Genomic DNA, 18,815 nt, shown 5'->3' on the forward strand with positions numbered 1-18,815 from the left:
CTGATTCAATTAAAGTTTAATAATATTTTCACAGCCATCTTGTGACAATGACTTTTGAGTTTCCAACAATTCTGGCTTTCAAAATGGAAGAAAATATTCCCACATAAAAGTTTATCTGAAATTCAGTAGGAAATATTACGCAGTAGACATTTGATAACCATCATACGTAAAAATGCTGCATTGCTGAGAGAAAAATAAAATCACATTTTGAAATAGATGCTGCAGATTGTTTAGCAAGAGTAGCATTTAAGTAGTAAGCTTTCTAAGCATATATGTCCAATTATGCTGAGAATAAAAGAGAATCTGGTGTTCCATAAATAAATACATTTAAAGAGAAGGGAATACAAAGGGAAAAAAAAAAATCAAAACAGAATAAATGGAGCATCTTATGGTTACAGGTAATCATTCTTCCTCTAATGTTTTTTCACAGCTCTTGTCAGGGAGTATAGTCCCAAATCTTGCTGCAAGAGCTTTTGTTTGGATGGTAATGTAGATTCATTTCAAATTAATGCTATCTGGGCACAATTCCTCTTCATGTTAGTTTTCCAAATATTTGTTTATGGCTGTAACTTGGGCTTGAAACACATTTCTGAAATAAAGAGCATGGCTTCATTCATATACCTCTTAAATTAAAACTAACTTAAAATTTAATTTCAGTAATGTCACAAAATTTCACAATCAAACAAGTAAAAAGAACCCATAAAAATTGATCAAAACAAGGAACAAAGAAACCTTCCAAAAGATTAGACTGGAGAATAAATTAACGTAATCAGTTGTCCAAATAAAAAAAAATCTAGAGATAATAGTTTTATGGAACATCATAATTAATCTCATTTTTTTTCTTTAATAGATATTTTGTTATCAAGTATCTTATTTCTGACAGTCTTATTAATGTATTTTGTTTATTCCATTCACAGCATTTGTTGAAAAACTAGTACTCAGCTTTAAGGATTTCTTCTTCAATTTCTGATAGCAAAAGAGCTTAAAATTCAAAAGCTTGATTCTTCTCTTAAGCTATATCAATTGATCTTAAAAATGATACAATATCTTCCATAAGCTTTGTCTTATTTATGTACTACAGTGTTGCAGCTGCAGTCATTATAATTGACTTAAGTCCTAAATTATGGTAAAATTAAGCAAATTATCATAATGCCTTTTTAATGCAATTAGTTAATGTTTAAACACTCTTTGTTCTCCTGAATGTATGTGCCTCCAGTAGTTCTAAGACACATATTCCTTTTACATTTATTATATTAGTCATAATTTTAATACATTGCTCTTTCAAAGACGTGCTGTTTTGATTTTATGGCTTTCAACCAACAATAGATTAAACAGATCAGTGATTTTTCAATATTTGTATGGGGAAAAAAAACCACAATGAAAGACTACTAATGCTTAGATTATTCTTCTAACTTTTAGGAGTTACCTTTTCCTTTTTCATACATGTAGATAAGAAATAATTCTACCTTATTTTCAAGTAATATGATTTTCTAGCACAGTAGATGTTTTAATTCAAAATGACAAGTCATCCTATGCTTTCAATAGTGTCCAGATCTCACTTTAGATTGAAGTTTTGTATCACAGTAATTCCTCAAGGATGTTTTATCAGGATGTACTCGTGTACTCAGTTTTACTCACAGAATTTTGATTGATTTGTGCCAAAATTGAGACTCAAGATAGATATAAATGGACCAACTTAAGTCCCTTATACAACTGCAAAGTTCCTTGCAAATTCACATTTCTCATCAAGAACTGCACATTTTTTTAAAAATCCAAAACTATACAAAAGAAATACAAAAATTCCATTTTGGAAAACAAATGAACTAAACATGTCTATGAGGAGTACATTACATAATCGCAACATGTCCTAATAAGAGCTAATTAGTTTATTTTTATTTGGAAAAATACAACACAGAAAAAGTGTTTTTGGAGTATCATATCCGAAGTAGACATTTCAAGTAACACTTCTTCAGAAAATGTATATCAGAAATAATAAGTATAATGAATGTTAATTATCAGAAATAACAGCTATAATGAATTCTAAAATGAATAATTATTTGACAGGACTAACTCTCTTATTAGAACTTTCATACTATCATTCTAGACATTCTTATTGATTCATAAATCTTGTGTTTTGTGTTATTCTCATATTTTCATTAATTGTGGACGCATTGACAACAAAATTATGCATCATGACTAGTAGATTACTATATAGGAAAAGAGTAAGAATGATGCATAATCAAGAAGCTGGACAAAATAAAACAAAGAAAAGATAAAAACAAAATCTTCATGTGTCTGTAGGATATAGCTCTGTAGAACTCTGAACTTCAAGACCGTGTTAAGAAAGAATCGGTTTTAAACAATAATATAAAATTCACTTTAATATCTCTTAAGCATGCAAAAATTGTTGATTTTTTTTCACTAGTTTTGAAGTCGGTTTTTGAAGTAAAGAAGAAGCTGTTATTTATTTCTTAGTTCAAACCATAACATTTCCTGAATTATTTGGCTCAATAGGTTTTTTTTTGTTGTTCATGATTATTACCCATTTCTGCTACTACTTCATTGATTTCTGTAGTTTAGTGGCTGATTTAACGAGATTACTGTTAACATTTTTTAAAGTTGTGATCAAGTATTACTAATGAAAGATGTAAATTTCAACAATAATCTCCAAAAATATACGAGTAAAATCGATCTTTGAGTCCTTCTATTTCTATTTACACATTTTGGTTCAATGTTCCTGAAGTACAAAGTTCCTGAAAAACTGCAAGTTGGATAAACTCTTTTCCTTAAGAAACATAGCTTAAGAGGATAGAGAATCACGTCTTAGTAGTGAGGATTTATGTCTGCAGCTTGAATTGTTTATTGTCCATTTCCAGTAAAATTATTTATTCCAGACTAAAGGTTATAGAATTTCACTTACAAAATGAGTTCTGCTGACATGTTAATTAAGGATAGGAAGGTAATCTTCAAAAGTATAATTTGTGTTTTTCCTCCTCTCCTACAGTTCTGAATTCTATGCTGTGTGACTTAAAAAAAATAATCTGAAACCAGTAGAATTTTTTCCACTGTAATCAATGAGTTTTTAAACAAGGGCCATTTATGCAAATGAAAGAAAACTGAGCGAGCCATTTGCAATGCATAATTTAGCTAAAATGTTAACCTCTCCTTCTGTTCAAGACTTATCGGCAAACAGATCACACATTTCTTCAATTATTTTTTTTCTATGTAGGCCTGCTATCTGGAAAAAAATTACTGTAGTGATTTTATAATCACAACTATTCATCTATTTATAGTTGTTTCTGGTAGTCAATACAGATTTATTATTTCTGTTTTTATTTCAAATGCTGTAGTTCAAAAATCTCTTATTTTATTTAAAGAGAGAATATGACCTGTTTGTCCTGTTCTTGATATTAGTATTTTCAGAACCAGATTACAGGTAGATCGTAGGATCGTAAAACATAGAGTAGTTAAGATTGAAAAAGAGCACTGAGATCATCTAGTCTAGCCATTTCTATGTCCCTGCATCCCCCTGACCTCACATCCCCATATCCTCATGTCCTGTATCCCCGCTGCAAGCCAAAGTTCCCTCCTAGGTCCAGCAGCACTTTGGATGGCGTCATGAGAGAGCTTGTTGGAAAATGATTGTACCTCTGTGGTTCCAGCTACAGCTCCTGTCCCTGAGCCCTTTCCCAACCAGCCTTCACAGAAACCAGTAGATTGCTGCTAAATAACCCAACGACCACCGATTCTGCTGAAGTGCCATTTTCTGCCCCATGCACACGTGAGAACAGTCTTGTGCAGACTGTGTTTGATTATGTTATTTTGGACAGAGGCTTTTTCTCTTTTTTTTCATTGAATGCAAGAAACAGGAAATGCAGTTCAGCAGGTAGGGCATTGGTCTAATTAGAAGAATAATGCTGTACTATCATAATCATTTCTGATAACTTAAATAAAAAAAATTTATTTAGTAAGTTGTAAACATATTCTGCTATAGAATGTTAGCAAATAACTGATACAATGCGATCTTGAATAAGCAATGTCTAAAGTGTAAAGAGTATTTAACTGCAAAGAATGAAAACAGTCTAATGTGTTTATTGTGGAAAAAAAAATAGTTGCTGATAAGTTTATCAGTTTAAAAAAGAAATAAAACAGTATAATAGAAAGACCAATTATTCCAGCATAATTATGTAGATATAATTAACAACATAAGACATTGATTGGATGCTACCCATAAGAAGAAAAGAAATGATCATTTAAAGTTTCTAATAGGAAAAAAGAATGGAACTATGTTATAAACTTGCACTTTAGATTTATTTCCTGTATGGGAAGAAAATTTCCATTGCATATTATTCAGTACCCCCTTCCCCAGCTGGGATTCTCATGAGTTCCAGTCTATATCACACCAGTAGTGCTTAAATTAATGCTCATATGCTAAAATCAAAAGGATCCCAAACACAGCTTATTTTATATTTCTTAGATGATGTCTTTGGGGTTTACCATATTTCATTAAAATACTCTTTCAATATTCAAAATTTGTTCTATATTTCTCCCAAGTGGAATTAAGCATCTGACTGAGGCCCGCTTCAGTCATTGCCAAATGATTCTATTTTTTTAATGATTGATTAGTTTACTCACTGAAGCATATTCTCATGCTCTCTAAGGCAGGAACGGGAAAGTTTTGTTGTAAATGTAATACACTCTTTATCATCGAAGAAGCATAAACTTTGTCTAATCTTTGTTCCTGACCTACAAAACAAATTCTAGTACCATGTGACCTGAAATGCCAAAAAGCATAAGGAATTTGTCTTTCTCATATATTCTTATATTCTCTTATATTCTTATTTGTTATAGCTGATATTTTCTTTAATATACAAATGTGCTTTCCTATTATTCAGCCTCCCTATCTATAGAGAATAATCTCTACCTATTGGGGACTGAGTGTAACTTCCTAGGAGGAGTTATACTAAAGGAATTATACTTGTTAAAACACTGCAGTGCTTTCTCTTAAAGATTTCTGTGAACTATCAAAAAATCTGATTTACAAGAAAAAAAATGTGTGATCTGTTGAGTTTTACAAACTCAATTACCAAATGAAGACTGAATGGAAAAAAAAATTGGGTGACAATGTGGGATTCACCTGTACAAAGAGGCATTTCCAGGAAAAAAAAATTCAAATTGATCTGAGAACTGAATGGCAAATTAGTTTGTTGTTTTATGTTAAGGCAAAGTTGGAATACAACTTCTATTGTGGGTAAGGTACTAAGAAGCATGCTTCAGTTCCTACAGTAAGACTCAGAAGAATTGATTGCATTCTGTATTAGCTTAATAATTTGACCTCTGAATTAATTTATTGGCCTGTGATTTAATTCAGTTCTACTTTTGAGATTGATTTTCTAATTAAAGTATCTAATTTCTGACTAATAATTGGTAGCACCTTTGAATTAAAGTGAATTGCTCGATTTCTTATTTGTTTGGTTCTTTTATAGTTTTCCATAAAACCTGTAAAGATGTATAGAAAGTGGTTATACAAAAAACCTACCAATTCACAGTCTGCAGGATCTGAATCACGGACCAAATGTGAATGATCCAAATCATTTACTACAAGTTCTCACATCACTTATATACCTTCACAAGTTTTCTTCTTCTAGCTTTCCCATCCACCCCTACAACTTTCCCATCCACTTTTACATGTCAACAGAGCATTGTACAAAACACTCTTCAACTGTTCACACAGGCACTTATCCAATCAGAGCCATGAGACATTCTTTCTTCTAGAGGTGTCCTTGGTTCTCATGTTGTTTATCTTGCTCCACAGCTTCTTCTCTGAACAGTTTTTCTTGTATTCCCTGAACAGTCCTCAGAGTTCACTGAAGTACATCCTTTTACCTACTGAAATAATTATCTCTCAAACTCAAAAATAGGTTCCCAGACAGAACAAATGATTGCAAGAGTTTGAGCAAGTTTTCCAAGATGCTAAACTGAATGTTTCCCTGTATTTGTTAAATGACATCACTCAATCCTCCAATAGATTGTGAAGTAAGAAAACTCAATATGTATATGAACTTGAAGACTGTGGTCATAAATTATGTGAAAATCAACACCTTGTAACACAGTTTTCATGTACAGAAAACTCAACAAGTGATTTTGTATTTTTGTTAATAATACCACGCCATAGTAGAAATAAAGTATAAATTCTGCTTAGTATTTTTAAATATTTTACCTGTTGCTGCATGCAAGAAAGTAATGTAAAAAGAGACAAAATTACATGAATTTTCTTTTCTCCTCTGTTAGCATTTTGGCTTTTTTCCATATAGAACTTGTATGAAAGTAAGAAATGTCAGCGATAAAGACATAGTTAAAAGCTTCACACTTGAATTGTCAATTAATTCTTTTGTGTAGAATTGAATGTAAGAGCCCATACTTTTAGTCAGTGATGTTGAGAAAACTGAGATATAAATGAAAGCAGTTAGAGCTGAGATCATATGCTTATTTGACGAGCTATAATGGAATTGTTTGCAAAGCTTTATTGAAATCCCCGCTTTCATTTATCATTGTTAGCACAGTTACAGAAATCTGAGATGTAATATTCCTATATAAATTAAACAAACTATAACAGAGTTAGACAAGAAAAGGAATAGAAAATATTTTATTCCAAAACAAAAATATTATTCAGGAAAATATCTATACATTATTACTTTGATTTTCATAACTACTGGTTTGGGTTCATTTCTTTAAGAATCCTAAAACTGGTGAGAAGATAAAATCAAGGATTTGGAATAATGTTCTTACTCTCTTTCGTCCAAAGGATAACTTCTGTATTCTGGTAAGCCCAAGCTCTGCTTCCTAACCACTGAGAGAGAAGATTATCATTCCTCAAAGTGCTTTATTGTCTTCCACTGCATGCTGCAAGATGAAAAAGTCCAGGCCAACCTGAGTTGTGTTAGATGAGTAAGAAGCTTTGGTCAAACAGACACCTGTTCTCAGTCCACCAAGATATTTAATTTATAAGTATGTAATCATCTCCAAAGGAAATTGAAATCACATAACTTTAACCTCAGGTTCTCATCAAAATATGTAAGTGGAAAATATCGTGAAAGAAAGTCTAATCATGAATTCAATAATATTTTCTTACTGTTCTATATATATTAAAACTATGATTGATAGGGATGTAATATGCAGGGATACTAAGTAGAGATGAGCTCACAAATACAGTTGAAAGGCAATGAAAATTCGTCTATTAAGGGAATTCAGATTGAGTCAATTTTTTTGTTTCTATATTTCATCATTTTCTTATGCAAGTCTTATTAGTGAAAATACCTTAAAAGTTGATTTAGTCTAACAGATAGAATTCCAATGGCATTTTCAAAATTGTTACTGAATGAAGATATAAGCCTAGAATAGCTAGGAGAAAATAATACATCAACTCTGAATTGAACACTGTTTTCAAGAGCGAACAACCTGCGTCTTTCCACATGCATTACTGTCACTTGTCAACTTCATCCTCTCCCCAAACCACTATATTCTTGAAGAACACAAATGATGTTTTGGCTACAGGGATATGCCTAAATTATATAATCATTTGAAATTCTTCCATTTAAAAGTTATTTAATATTTAAATTTTTTTCCCCATAAAATTGAGGTCTGTATACGCGTGTAAAGGTATGGGATATTCATTACAAAATATCAGTGCATATTCCCATTACACAAATGCTCTAAGAAAGCCAGAAGATGACAAGAAAAAGATAAACACACTTTTATCTTAATTGTTTTTAAATAAAAGTTTAAATAATCCGTTTTAGTCTGCTGAAGTCAAACCAGGTTTAAAATGGTGATGCTAAAGTACAGCAAAATGTATATTGACAGCTTTTTATGAAAACATTTTTAAAGCATTATTTACAATACTAGCTGTACAGTTTACTAAATACACCTTTTTTAATACAGAAGAACAAATTGTTTCATTATTTAATTTTCAAAACATTCAACACGATGCATTGTAATTTAAGTCAGCAAATGAGTTCATGTAAATAAAAGGTACCTGCCTCATTTAGCAACCTTTGCAAATAGCAGACTGCATGCTTAATTTTTTTCCTTTATGTATTTTTTAGTCCTGAGAAAGGGAATCCGATATGATAGACCTGTTCCTCTGTGTTTCACTGAGAAGTTTCTATTGCGTAGGTGAGGAGGAAATTTTTGTGATTTTTTTTTTAGTTAAAAATCTCAAATTCTCTTGGACAATTCAAGGGAAAAATGAAAATACAGAAGCCTGAAAACAAAGTTAAAAATTCAGAAATTGTTTATAAATATGTATGTTTCATAATTTTTCCACATTCATTCAATACTGCAGTCTGTATTAGCTACATTACTGATAGCACAGAGAAGTGATTTCAGAAATTATACATTGGTACTTACCTTTTTATCTTCCTTTAAATACATTACAAGCAAAAAATAAGTTTTCATTCTCTGAATTTTGATTTTTCCTATGGCCACGAAAAAATTGATATGAAATCACCACTGAAAGACCTTGCAATAACAGTACTAAATATCACCTGTATTTGGAATCCTCATTCTCAATGCAAACCTATCAGTTGCTAATTTGATCACTGTTACTGGAAACTTTTGTAATCAAAGAGAGTTTTCCCACAGGCTTTGAAAAAGCCAAGATTTTACCTTATAAATTTCCAAATATTTAGAAATTTCAACTCACCCACATGCTTTTGGGATACAGAGAAGTCAAAATGTACACAGTTCTTTTTATTAGAAGGAAATTATATCTGCTGACTTTTAACAGTGCCAAATACATGTGAATTTTCTTCCAGGTATTTGCTACTTCTGTAAAGGTACTGGAGTTGTTTGACTCCCTTCTCCAGAAGACACTTAACAGTGAGTAAATTAAGCATTTCAATATGAGTTTCACTTGATCTTTCCATTGGGTAAGGCATATTTTCTACAGTATTTATGCATAAATATTTATAATATAAGTATGCTCATCAAGAGAGCATTGCTGTATTGCAGGGGAGCACTCATGCTCACAAACTAATGCTTAAGAAATGTATGAAAGGTCTATTCCATGTCTGATACATCCAGTTCGGTGTCAGAAGAAACCAAATTTCTCTTCCTGAAAGATGAAACTAGGTTGACTGCAACACTATGTGATTTGAAATGTCTTACTGTTTTGGTTTTGCCCCTACCTTCCCTGAACTATGGGACTGATTGTGCTGCAGTCAGTATATTTAATACATTCAGAGATAATGAAGAGCAAGAAAAAAAATGCTTTAAATTTCAGAGAAATGGTAGGCCTGACTCTCAAATTAGAACACTTTTCTGCACCTTTGTTCTACTCAGTACTCTACAACAAATTGCTGCAGAGTGTACTTTCTAACCATCCATTTCCTTCAGAGAAAAGCAGCCTTCAAAGGCTCTTGTTTATAAAAATGCATTACAATTATTTAAAATAACTTTCAGATTTATGAATTTTTTTTTTCAAATAACTGTTATCACATACCACAGCCTTACTTTCCCTTCAAACACCACTATTTAATAAAATGCTGAGTAATATTATGTAAAATTGGCAATATTTTGAAACTATATTTTTAATGACATCAAAATTGTGTTTCTAGAGATAATATCTGAGTATCACCTAGACTAAAAATTGTTGTTAGATATGTCATTCATGTTTCAACTCTCCCCAGATGTCTATTATTATGTAGGAAATCTTAAATCCAACTCAGGAATTGGATGAATTGTATTTTTTCTACTTGTTTCAGCAGAAATAGGATTTTCACTCATTATACTTCTTGATAAATCTGAGCTACATTACAGCACAACCATTATTATTTGATGATCAATTTGAAGCTTTCTTGCAACTGTATACATAGTTTTACTAAAGTTTGTTTATAAATGTTAACAAATGTTAACAAATCAAATATAAGTTGTAAGAGGTTTTCCATTCAAAGCTAAATTAAATTTTTGGGAAGACCTTGTTACAGCTGGTGTCACTGCCAACAAAGCAAAAACTACTTTGAGCAAAGTAATCAAGTTTTCATAAAACATGTTCATGTTATCCTTGGAGGTATTTAAAATGTAGGCTGCTGAATTTGTGACACATTCAACAGACTGTCACCTTAGAGTTCCCCATTACTAAAAACTATATCTAATTTTTTTTGTTGTTGTTGTTCCCCCATAAGATTTTAGCTAACTAATAGAATTGCAGCATAATACCACACTCAGTTTTGGCAATGCAGTCAAGAATACAGTACAATGTAGCAAAGACTTAGCCTTTAAAACCCATAATTTCTTATTATCTTGTTTTCACTGGCATAAGATGGAATTATTCTTAGGTAAAATTAAAGCAGTTAAGAATTGAATTTTCATCAGCATTCAGTTTTAGTTTACATTCTCTTGTAAAAACAGTTGCAATAGAGATATCACTTTTACTCTCTGCAAAAATTTTGGCTACATCATCACCTTTATTAACACAGGCCACTTAATTTTAAATTGCAGAGCAAGAAATTATTAAACAAAAAATAATCTCCCAGGTAAACTTTATTCTTATCTGGAGCATCCATATTTCAATAATAGAAGAAAATATTTACTGGGGGAAAAAAAAAAAAAAGACCTTGTTTAGCTCTTCATGGTTACCTCAATAATGCCATGAGGAAATTTTTTGAAGGGATAAAATATTTCTCTAACATTAAGTGTTGGATTTAGTGATGATGAATCCCATGAGAAATCTTAGCAGCAACTTGCTGACTAGCATATAAAATTCAGGAAGACATTTATCAATATTATATCCTTCTCCCAACATCTTTATTTATATTTATGTTTTGTTAGCTTTCTAAAAAAAACCTCAAATCCTGCATAAATCTATTAAATAAACAAGATGTACAGAAATTCCCAAGAAAAACTGCCCAAACCCAGTATGGCTTTAAAAGGCATACATCTATGATATCAAAAAAGATACGTTAAAGGGCAAAAAATTCTCCATACTTTCATCTGCAAAATTTTAAACTAATATTTGGGGGCTTTAATTCTTTCAAATTTCATTTATTTTTCCAAATATTTGACAATTATCTTTCCCCTGCATAATGGCTGTTATTTACATGCTTATTCTGAGATAGCACAGGTATTGCAGTCTCTGTAGTAGGTACATTTTCACAGAAGGACAATACAACATGTTGATTTTTTGTGATAATTTTGGAGGGAAAGCCATTATGAATAGACAATAAGCTCATATATAAACAGGTAAACATCTTTACTAATTAGCATAGCAGAAATGAAATGACAGAAAAATGCAAGGTTGGACACTTGGGACACAGAAAAACAAGTCTTTGAACTGTTCAGAAATGAAGGCTGTAATTTAGAAAGAAAAAAAATACACAATGCTGTTTCTTCAACACAAACTGAGCTCCAATCATTATTTTCAATTGGGACCTTAAGAGAATGACCAGGACAAAGCCAAAGCTTACTTTCCGGAATATAATTAAATATAGAACTTCAAATATTTCATTATCCTGAATTGCAGAAGCCTAGCAAGGCGTGTGTTGCATCAGCAAAAAAAATTAAGGTTTTTCTTTTGAAGTTACAGACCATACTAAGAAACATTGTCCTATGATTTTTATTTACATTTAATTAAAATTCAGGTTCTCTTCCAGAGAGTTTCAGTAGTAAAAATAGTATCCAAATGTTTTATGTTTTTATAAAAAACATTAAATTTAAATCATTTTAAAAGGCTGAAAAAATATTCAAAAGACTTAGAAATATAAAAAGGTTTGAAATGTGTTCAAATATGGATCATCTCTACCTTTGTTAGAGAAATAAGAAGAAAAAAATTAGCCTAAATATACTTTATGAGAAAAGTATCAGTGAGGAGGGTCTTTCTGAGTGATGGAGATATTAAAAATTACAGTTTATTTTCAGGCTTGCTTTTACTTACATTTTCCCCTAATATCTATATTCTGTCCTACTCATAATATAATCACTTAAAAATAAAACTAAAAAAAATACCTGTTTTCTACAGCTTTTATGCTTTTAGTAACGAAGTACAATTTATATTCCCTCAGATTAATTTGAGGTTTTGAGAATGGATCTAAAAGCCTTCTACCATTTTTTCAAGCATCAGGGCACTAAATATTGGGAATATTCCCATCTTAAGGTATTTTTCATCCTGAATCTGTTGTAACTGAATGGATCCTTGGCGGTGGCACAGCTGCATATAGTACAAATCAAAATGGTAAAGAATAGAGAATTATGATCTGATAATGGAGAAACCAGGAGATAAGGTTCCTCATTAAAATATTATTGTACATATATTTGAAGAAAAAAAAAAAAAAGGACAAAAAATCTCAGCCACTGAGACTGAGCTGTCAATAGAAAAACAAAAAACCTTTAATGAAGAGTTTATTTCAAAACTCTCCATAATAGATTTATCTATCTCCTGCAAATCATTCATGTGTAATATCACTTACAAATCTAAGTACATGAATACATTCAGGTATGTAAGAGTTCTGAAGTACTATTAGGACCAATTAATTTAAAAATGGTATACAGAAATGGATGTGATTTGGCTTGCAATAAACAACTTTATGATTTCAAGAACAGCTTTTCTGTTCTGTTCCTTTTTCTATAACTTGATTAGGTAGCTCTATTCTGAGCTGCTCTGATACAGAAAACAGTGAAAAACTCAAGTTAACTGTGTCAGTGAGTGGTTTTTAACCTGTTAAGGGGTAAATTGTTCTCAATGTCAGAAGAATAAAAATAGTTAATTCTATGCCTTTAGTTATGTTCTAGTTACATTAAAAAAAAACAACCAATGTTCTTCAGAAGTATCTTTTCTACCAAAAGAACTGTTTATTAACTGAATTATTATTAACTGAATATTAAAGAACTGTACTGTTTTCCTCCAGGACCCCTAACCTCATAGATTTTGATTCTTTGGGAAAATTAGCGTGGGTTGAAAGTTATTTCAATTTCATTTCTCCCTAATCAGTTAGTTCATTAAGCAATTTTAAGAATCTTAAGTAAAAACTTTTACGTTAAATACATTAAAGTAGGGAATCAGTAGTAAAGCTAAATTGATCAGGGAGAGGATCAAAGCTTTATATACAGATTATTGGCTGAATGTCCTTGGAATGATTTCTGTGAAATTAAGTACTGATGCTTAATCTACAAAGATCTACACTGATACATAACGAGTGTGTGCTTATGAGTTTTCAGAAAGCTGCATTTACAGGTCAAAACAAAAATGCACTCACTCTTCACACCTTAGGCTAAGTAAATTCTATTCGTGGGCATGTTCACTTTTCAGTCAATATGCAAATGGAAGCATACACAGAACAATACCAAACTGCCTTTTAAAAATAACTCACTTTTTGATGTTAAACAACTTTTCACATTTTATTTCTTTCACCATTTATACTCCTTAACAGATGGTGAGGTAACACTACACAAAGTTTCTGATTTTCAAGTAATAAAAAAATTAGGGTTCCTTTCCTGAGTAATTAAACTGTTAGGATTCCTACCTAGTACGTAATGTTATAAACGTGCAAAATCATCATTTCTTGTGTGCATAAAGGGAAAAAAGCAGGTCAAAACTATTTAAGTTACTCTGTGGAAAAAAATCATGGGCATGAACAATCTTTGCTTAAAGATCTACTCTAGAACTTTGTAAAATAATATTGTGTGGTTCAGTCTATGTCTTAATGATTTGCAGATAATGTCTTCTTTACGCACCAGTGGAAGCATTGCTTACTCTGACCAGCAATCTAGTTTAAGCTATGACCAATAAGGTTTGATTGATTTAGTTTTACTTCTGTTTCATTTTTTTTGCTGTTGTTGTTTTTTTTTTTTTTTTTTTTTTAATACTTAGTCAAGTGTCACTTTTAATAAAGTTTCTGTAATTGGGATTTGGTTTCTAAATTTGTTAATGATTTGGGATGCAGGATTGAATAATCCACTCTTTTATTCCAGTTTTCTTTAAAGAAAGTGAATCTACTGCAAGCTTTCTTGTTAAAAGCAACAGATAGATTCTGAATGCTTTGGAGTAAGCTTCCTCTGAAGGCACCTGATCCTATCAGGTTCCAAAAAAATATTAAGCCTCATAGCTCACAGTCTTAGTCACCCTTGCTTCCTTGACCTCTTGATGTTGTTTCTCTTCATTCTCAAAATTAGAAAATAACTCACGGGAATTGTTTCTTTGCTGTAACCAAGTAATCAAGCTTCAAAAACAAAGTGAAACAACAGAACAAATAGAAGCAGAACAACTCACTTGCTCTGTGTATTTCATTGCTCTTTCACAGTAAACTCTTGCCTCATCACCTGCTATTTTCAATTGTCTAATGGGAACCATTCAGACTCCCAGTGCATGCATGGATTGGAGAATAATTTTTACTCTGCTTTCCTACTGGTGAAAAGCTCATTCTTTCTGAATGATGGTTACAGCAAAAGAGTCATTTTCATTCTAAGTCTAGTTGCTTTCTATCTTTGATTCAAATCCACGTTCTAAGATTACTAAGCTAATAGTTATTTTATGTATATAGCCATTCACAGATTGGCAGTTTTGCTTTGGAACTAGAAGGATAATTAATACTCTTTTAACTGGGCACAATGGCTAGCCATCTTGGTTTTTTACACCTGTGTTTCTCTAAGTTGTTAGTACATCGTTTCTTTAATGAGCAGCGCAAGTTATATTTACAGATCTCAATTGTTCAAGGCCCATTTATTACTATTAATTAATAAAATGTGTATTACAATTTCATAAATGATACCAGGAAATCAGGCAAGATTCTCTAATATTGTGAGAAAGATTATTCTCGTTAATAGATGTGAAAACACTGATTCCTAGTGTCTAATCTAGCATGTACAGATAAGTCCTATTCAACTTTTAAATTATAAACTATACCATAATAATCAGGCTCTGAGGCTGATCTGCAAACTTACAGTTGTGAATTTGATCCACAGTATTAAATTAATTATTTCTGATAGTGTCCCTAAACTTCAGAGAAAGAAATCCACAGCACAGCTGCGGTGAGCTCAACAGGTGTGCGTATAGATGGTTACCATGGCTGAGCTGACAGCTAAGTTACTTTTTCCTGAATACACATACTCATGTCAAGTTCTTCAGTAATTTTATCCTGTCTCTGAACAAAGTTTACCAAAGATTGCCTCCATTTCTCTACTTCAGACATCAGATATTAAAAGTTCTTTTAAAAACCATTTTAAAAAAACTCTAAACAATATGTAGACAATGTACAGAAGATCCACGTGGAAAAAAAAATTTTTTAGACCTTTCACATATCTTCACACATATTTTAGTTTGAGGCTTTGGAAGATATTTCTGGTTTGGTTCTTATAATTCCATTGCATGGACTGGCTGGATAATTGCAGAAAAATAATGTCTAATCTGTACTATAGTTTGAATATCAGTCTTCAGTCCAAAATTTGCAGAGAGAATGCAAATATAGCACTTTTTTTGTGCGTAGAACTTAGAAAGAATAAAAACTTTCAGTTGCTGTTAATTAGAAATATAGGCCATGGGAATATTTCCCACATATTACCACTAGCATAATCTGTAATGCATCACCATTTTTCTTTTTGTGTTTGTAGCTTCTACCAGTTATGCTGTCTCAAGAATAGTTGGACAAGAGTTTTTACAGACAACCTGTTGGCTCTCCTGCATCGCCAGGATTATATTTCTCCCCCAGTCCTCAGATATGAAGATCTTGCTCCACAGCTCTGCATGTATGGATTTCTGTATGCAATAGTAATAACCCTTCCTCCTTTTGATTCTCTCAGTCAAAGACCTCTGTGCAGGTAATTCTCTTAATTCTCCTTTATACCCCACTTCCCTACCAGCTCTCAAATTCTCCTAGGGCAGACAAGATGCTCTAGGGGTACTTTTACTGTCCCCTTTTTTTTTTGACTGGCAGTTTTGCTCTATTGCTCACCTGCTTTGAGGCATGTCAGCCCCTCACTTACAAGACAGCACTTTTACTAGTGTGCTGACTCCAGCTGTTACTGGCTCTTCTCTACTGTGGGGCAGACCCCCTCACAGAGACCACCAATTTTATCTGCTCTGTGCCTCCATGGATTTATATCTCCAGAGGGGGCACCAGGAGGTGAGACAGTGCCCGACAAGTCCGTGAGGTCCAGCTTAGTCTCCTTGAATCAAGGGGCACACGCTACCAAAATTTTCTGGAAGGGAATGTGGTCTGCCTGGTCACTGCTCAAGACCAGGCTGGATGGGGCTCTGAACAACCTGATCTAGCTGTAGGTGTCTTTGTTCATCAAAGGGCAGCTGGACTAGATGGCTTTTAAACGTCTCTACCAAATCAAACAACTCCATGGTTCTATAATTCTATATTTTTTCTTTTAATTAAGGTATTCAAAATACACATTGAGTACAATTTCAAATTACAATTGAATATATGCCTGACTGGATAATTTCTGTGATGATCTCCAAGCATTAAAATGCCTTCTCACATAAGTAATCTTAAATCCTATTAAATCCTCTTTCCTCATCATTCACAGACATTTTAATCTTGTAAATCAGGGTTCAAATTGATAATCAGGTTATTTGCTGTTTGCCCAGAGAATTGGGAATCTCTCCCTCCTGGGAGATACTCAAAAGTGACTTGGACATGTTCCTGTGCAAACTGAACAAGGTGGCCCTCCTTGTGCAGTGGATTTGGACTAGATAGCATTCAGATTTCTCTTCCAACTATAATCCTTCTGTGAATCTGTGATACTGTTATGGTAGTTGTCAGTGTGTGGACTTGGTAACTTGATTTAGTCTCATCTACAATTAAAGAGAATTCAAATAAACAGTTAAGAGTGTCTTGGCTGGCATACAATAACTTTTTAAACTTGAGCAAACTTTTTCCTGAGTCTTTATACTTTTTCCTTTTTTTCTTTTCCTTTTCCTTTTTTCAAATACCTTGAAAGTCTTGTGTAGTTATACACTGCACCTCCTTTATTGGAAGTCTTTGTCTCACCTAAATATTTTCCTTTCTAGTCTCACTGAAACCTGCATGATAATTTATATTCCTAAGATTCAACAAGAGGTTTATAAACCTGATTTCTCAGGGGCCACATCATCTGCTTGGTAGCCTCAAAACTGCCTTTCAGTGACTCCACTGCTCTCTGAATGCCTGCTCCCATGCTGAGTGTTTCATTTTTCTTCCTTTAATGAGGCATCTAGAGGGTTACACAACTATCATAACCACTGCTAGACCTCAAAATACTCAGAATGTGATTCCCAAAATAGACAACTCTTTAAAATCTTGGCAGGAAGGCTGAGTTGCATATGTCTGATCAGCTAATCAGCCTAGGTGCCTGGACAACACCACCAGCCACGCATGACCAGTCTTGGGAGAGATCTTTATGGTAGGCAGGAAGGTATACAGAACAGAAGTTTAAGAACCTAAATTTTAATTTTCTCTTTGGTTTCATATCCAGAACATTTGGTTCATTAGCTGTTATTCTGAGATCTTTTGTGTCAGAAGTGTGTTTTGCAAAATGCCCCTGAAGTCAAAATATTCAGTGCTGATTTTGCCTTATTACTCTGTTTAGAATGTAAACCAAGGAAATGTAGATATCACATCAGATTAGCACAGTCTAAGGTACTATCTGTCAGAAAAAATACTCAACTGTTCACTTATGATCCTCTAGTTCTCAGTAAATACAGTGTAATTAAACATAGCCAGATTGAAAAATGAAGTGTAAGTAGAAATCTCCACTTAATTTTGGCCAAAAGGCACATCTGGGTACTTTTAACATGGATCAGCTAATACAAAGTAATTAAAATGTAAGAACTTGGTTGTATGAAAACCCCAAGCATGCCTCCTTTATGTCTCAGAAATATCCTGGAACAATGATGTACGTCAATATCTCTGTACTACTATTCTTCCTTAATAATTCCATAATCAGAGCATGATTTCTTCATCTGTTCAGTACTAATCTTATCACACTTATTCTCCTTCATATCTACAGTATGTGAATCAAATTCTCCTCCTATTGTGAAACATATCAGAACATATGCCTTTCTGATTAACAACATCAGACTTTGTGTATTATATTTCTACAGTTGGACATCCTCAATTGTGAGGATGTAAGGGAATTGAGTTAGAGACGTCCTGCAAAACCCTGTGAAGATTAATGTGCACTGCTGAATCTCTGACTACAGGAGATCCCACTGGACAATGGGATGACAAAAGAAAGATATTTTGTTATCTGTGGCCGTGATATTATGTCCTAGTCTCACCACACTAAGAAGCAGTCATTCAGCTCCAAGAGCTGATGAAGACTGCAGAGATGATGAAGATAGAATAGCAAAATGTTAAAAAAAAAAAATTATTTGATCAGAATGATGCATCCAAAACTTCCTCCTAAGACAGACTGTAGTTTGGAGATTACATTATTTAGCCTCATCAGAATAACATCTTGAAGATTAGTGACACCCTGCATGAATCTGAATGCCAGCTGTTTTTAATACATTTGAACTCCACCAGCTTTTCTGTAGAAATCTCCGTATAGTTGCTGACAAAAGCTGTACAATACATTTCTGCTGTAATTCCTGATATGCTTCATAGTCACACATGGAGATGGATTAAAAACTAGTAAACACAATGTGTACATGTGTTACTTCTCTCAGATATGAGACTGTCCGCTCCTTGTTTTCCTGTGTTTGAAAAATTGAGTTGTTTACTGACATAGTTTGCTGAATATGTTGGTTTGAGTCTTATTTTCATATCTAGAGAATGCAGAAATGGTCCCATCTCAAAGTTTGTTTCATACTAAAAGCAATATTTTCTTAGTAAATG

General features: G+C 32.7%; 1 long non-coding RNA gene across 3 annotated transcripts in view; it reads right to left on the minus strand.

Annotated features, from left to right (window-relative positions):
• Positions 1-18,815, minus strand: part of LOC128087077 (uncharacterized) — a 154,097-nt gene that overhangs the window by 8,077 nt on the left and 127,205 nt on the right. For 2 of the 3 annotated variants that reach the window (XR_008209673.1, XR_008209672.1), the window contains exon 2: positions 6,790-6,930. This is a non-coding gene — a long non-coding RNA (uncharacterized LOC128087077). Of the gene's footprint in view, positions 1-5,741; positions 5,890-6,789; positions 6,931-18,815 lie in introns of those variants that run through there. The other variant, XR_008209674.1, reaches the window with a different exon arrangement.

The sequence above is a fragment of the Tympanuchus pallidicinctus genome, unplaced genomic scaffold, assembly GCF_026119805.1.
Source record: "Tympanuchus pallidicinctus isolate F22 unplaced genomic scaffold, pur_lepc_1.0 scaffold3, whole genome shotgun sequence".
Classification (NCBI taxonomy): domain Eukaryota; kingdom Metazoa; phylum Chordata; class Aves; order Galliformes; family Phasianidae; genus Tympanuchus; species Tympanuchus pallidicinctus.